Source organism: Silene latifolia, chromosome Y (genome assembly GCF_048544455.1).
Source record: "Silene latifolia isolate original U9 population chromosome Y, ASM4854445v1, whole genome shotgun sequence".
Taxonomy (NCBI): Eukaryota; Viridiplantae; Streptophyta; class Magnoliopsida; order Caryophyllales; family Caryophyllaceae; genus Silene; species Silene latifolia.
In genome coordinates this window covers 211396104-211400708 of record NC_133538.1, presented here as the reverse complement: position 1 = coordinate 211400708, position 4605 = coordinate 211396104, and the positions used below count along the sequence as shown (strand labels likewise).

The 4605-nt window shown below is 34.8% G+C and overlaps 1 non-coding gene across 1 annotated transcript; it reads right to left on the bottom strand.

Moving 5' to 3' along the window:
* Positions 1-2730: 2730 nt before the first annotated feature.
* On the bottom strand, positions 2731-2837 carry LOC141635810 (small nucleolar RNA R71). Its single transcript, XR_012540469.1, has one exon. It is a non-coding gene; the product is annotated as a small nucleolar RNA R71 (small nucleolar RNA).
* Positions 2838-4605: the final 1768 nt, after the last annotated feature.

Here is a 4605-nt window from a genome sequence, read left to right as displayed (position 1 = left end):
TGTGAAAAATTATATACATCAACTTTTCAATTTTAGATCTGAAAAAGATAATAAAATGCAACATATAATGTTTTTCCTTAGTCATAGCTTATGTTTTATTAATTTTTCACTAATAATGTCACTATTTATGCTATTTTTCTTTAAAAATCCATAAATCATGCAAAAAGACTTCACTATAGCCTATTATTTTACACACATCTTGTAAAATTGCATGTGACAACATACTAAATTTCTATGACCAGATTCGAAATTTATCTCATATTAACCTATTTTTCACCTAAATCCGAATTTAATAATGAAAAATCCATTTTTCGAGCATAAGAAGTCCAAAAATTATGAAACTTTACAGGTTATCTTAAAATAATATATGTGACAACATATCCAAAAATCACTGGAAAATTCAAAGTTTAGCTAATTTTAGTCCGAAAATGACATTTTTACTCATAAAATCATATTTTAATGCCATTATTGTATAATATTAACAATAAAAATCCGTAAGATAACCAAAATATCCTAAAAATATTTTAGGACCAGAAATTTTAACATGCATGAATTAATTTTGTGATATATCATAATAACACAAATTATACAAGTTTTATATGTTAATATTTATAACTCGGAAAAACTTTTAACCGATTTGCATGCAAACAACCATGGCTCTTGATATAGATTGAAGGAAAACTAGATCTATATACTTAACATACTCATATATGTTTTAATTTAATTTGTCATAAAATTAAAGAATGATCTTATGCATGCAAACATTTAAACAAAATAAGGAAGAAACATTGTTCTTACATTGGAAATTCGGTTAATATGGGCACAAGAGAGATCACCTTTCTCTCTTGTTCTTGTTCTTTCCTTTAATGGAAGAACTAAGATCCAAGTATAGGATCTCTCCCAAAGCTTTATACCCAAAGCTTACTCTTAATAAAATTAATACTATGAATACAAGATAATATTAATTTTGTAGAAAAATGACCCAAAAATATTATAGACACTTAATATTTTCGGATTTATGGGAGGAGGAAGAAAGAAGTTTTTTTTTATCTCTCTAAAACTCAAATTTTAGATTAATGAAGAATGAATAAAATCATACACTAACTAAATGTATAAATGACCCAAAAATATTATAGACACTTAATATTTTCGGTTTTATGGGAGGAGGAAGAAGGAAGTTTTTTTTTTATCTCTCTAAAACTCAAATTTTAGATTAATGAAGAATGAATAAAATCATACACTAACTAAATGTATGTATATGGTAAAAAGATGAGAAAAACTCATGGTTTTTCTCCTCTTAAAAACCGGGTGGATGGGGAAGGGAAGGGAGCCAATGCATGCCCTAGTTGTTCTTCACAATGAGCAATAGGTATGCATGGCTAGAAAAATAGGGCAATCATCATGCTCTCCACTAATTAAACAAAGACAATATTAGCCTAAACCTCCTCCTTATTTCGGCACCTTCATAAAATGGAACCCATTTTATTTTTGTCAAATTTGTCAATATGTCACATGTCATATGTAACATAAAATTGTTATGTATTTTTAACATATTAAAAATCAACGTATTAATAAAAATACGTCATATACAAAAATCGACTTTAGTAATTCATAATTACTTGTACCAAAATATTTTACCAATTATAAATCACAACAAATTGTATTCATAATAATTCATTCAATTCAATTGTTTCTTTAAACAATAATTTCATCTGAGTAATGATACAATTCAATTACTCAGACCGTATCTCATTTAATCAAATTCCAATGTGATACGTAAATTTTACTTCCAAAATCGTCCGTCAATTTTCAAGTAATTTAATTAACTCGTAACGCTATACGATTAATTAAATGATCAATTAAGAATGTTGCCCTATAGGTATGACCTAAGGGATCAACTGATCACCACCGTCGCACGACAGTAATGTCAAACTCTAGTCAGCCAATCATTACCGATATATGTTGATCAGTTGACAGTAAAAATTACTTCCCAATTGTATTCTTTATAATGATATTTAAACATGTGATCATCATGATCAACAGTCGTGATCGCATTATTGTCGGAGGACACATATTCCAACATCTTTGCCTTGGGGAAGTAAAGCTCCTCAAGGTTTGTTCTAATTATTTTCGACTTGTTTGATTTTTTGCTTGTCTAGAAGATCACAAGATAACTTGTTACCCTTTGATCACGAAATTAAAAGGACTTTAACAAACAATAGAAGACTTGCTAGGAGAACTTTGAGAGGTATTGGTGAGGTTGTAGATATTCAGCCAAACGCTATTGAGTTCGTCAACCCTTTTGCAAGAGAAGGTGAGGAGAACCCAACACAAAATCCAACACAAAATCAACCCACAATGCCTAAATTTTCATCACATTCCATACCAACCGAGGAGAACCTACCCAATGGTACTCCCACACCACAACACTTAACCGGAAATTTCATTACCAAATCCGCATTTATCCAATTAGTCGAAAGAAGTCGGTTTGGGGGGATGCCTAGTGAAGACCCTCACTCTCACATGGAGACTTTTTGGGACTATTGTGATGCGATTTCTCAAACCGGTGTAACTCAAGACCAAATTCGATGGATCTTATTTCCTTTTTCTCTAATTGGCACCGCAAAATAATGGTTGAAAGGCCTTGATAAGGATACTCTCGGAATTGACTCTTGGAAGAAATTGGCTCTAGCTTTCTACAAAAACTTCTACTCAGCGGAAAATACTAACATGCTAAGAGTTCAAATTACGAGCTTTAAGCAAAGAGATGAAGAATCCTTGTATGAAGCTTGGGAGCGATTTAAGGGAATTTGTCGCTCATGTCCTCATCATGGACTTAGCGAGTGGTTCTTGGTACAACAATTTTGGAATGGTCTTTATGAAGGCTCAAGAAACATTCTCAACATGGGATCAAATGGTATGTTCACCGAAGTTGACGACAATCAAACTTGGAACAAGATTGAGGAAATGGCGGTCCATAATTCACAATATAGTAGACCTCGCAAGGCTACTAGAGGAGGAAAGCATGAAGTGGACTCTATTACTCAATTGGGTGCTCAACTTAGTGCTCACATTGATACCATCAATTTGAAGTTCGAAAAAGCTATGGCTAGACTTGAAGAAGCCTTTAAATCACCAAAGCACCATGTTAATGCCATGACGGCATCTTCATCAATCCCAAGTGGGATATGTGAGAATTGTGGAACTTTGGGACATGACCAAAGTGAATGTAGGGGAACAAATGAACAAGTGAATGCTTTTCAAGCATACAAGAGTGGTACCCCTTATTCAAATTATTACAATGAAAATACCAAATTCCACCCAAATCTCTCATACAAAAGCCAAAATGTTTAAAACCTTCAACCAACATACACCCCACCTCCCATGAGAAACCAAAATCAAAGACCCTTTTACAACCAAAACAAAGGTTACCAAAATCAAACTCCATACAATCAACAAAATGACCAAGGTTTTGATGTCCAAAAAGCGGTCCTCCAAATGCAAAAGAATCAACAAGAGTTTTTCACTCAAATGCAAAAGGATAGTCAAGCAAAGGAAATCACCATCAACAACATCCTAGCCCACACCAAAATGTTGGAAACCCAATTGACTCAACTAGCATCTTCAAACTCACAAAGATAAAAGGGGCAATTACCACCTCAATGTAATCCCCCGAGACATGAAACGGTTAGTGCCATTCACTTGAGAAGTGGTACGAGGTATGAAGCACCGAAGAAGCAAGTTGAGGATGAAGTTGTGGAAGCTAGTGACAAAGAAGAAGTTGTGTAAAACTCCAAGGATGGAGAACCATCAAAATAAGAAGTTTCAAAGAAAAAAGAAGACAAGGCCAAGGAGTAGGAACCCATTGTGATTAGACTTCCTTTTCCAAGTCGTCAAGCCAAGCCCAAATTTGATGACCAACTTGGAAAATTTATGGAGATTGTGAAGAATTTGGAAGTCTCGATTCCTTTCACGGAATTAATCAATCACGTGCCGGCTTATGCAAAGTACATGAAAGACATCCTTACGAAAAAGAAGTCGATCCTGAAGCTTGAGACTATCGCCTTCACTAAGGTGAGTAGTGCAATACTTCAAGGGAGTTCACCTACAAAACTTAAAGATCCGGGAAGCTTCTCAATACCTTGTACCATTGGCGGCACCACGATCAACAAAGCCCTATATGATCTAGGGGCTAGTGTGAGTGTTATGCCATACTCGGTGAGTAAAAGGTTAGGGATGGGAGAGCTTAAATGCACCAATATCACACTCCAAATGGCCGATAGATCGACGAAGTCACCATTAGGGATATGGGAAGATGTTCCCGTAAGAGTTGGGAAATTTTTCATCCCGATGGACTTTGTCATTGTTGACATGGAAGAAGACTCCAATATTCCAATCATTCTAGGTAGACCTTTCTTGTACACCGCGGGTGCGGTGATAGATGTGAAGCATGGAGAGCTCACTCTAGAAGTGGGAGATGAAAGCATAACTTTCAATCTTGACAAAACCATGAGAGCTCCCCGTTTGCATGAACCATGTTTTATGGTCGATCATTATAGCCGGAAGAATGATAGGAAGAAGTCGGAATTCCAATGGAAGAAGAAA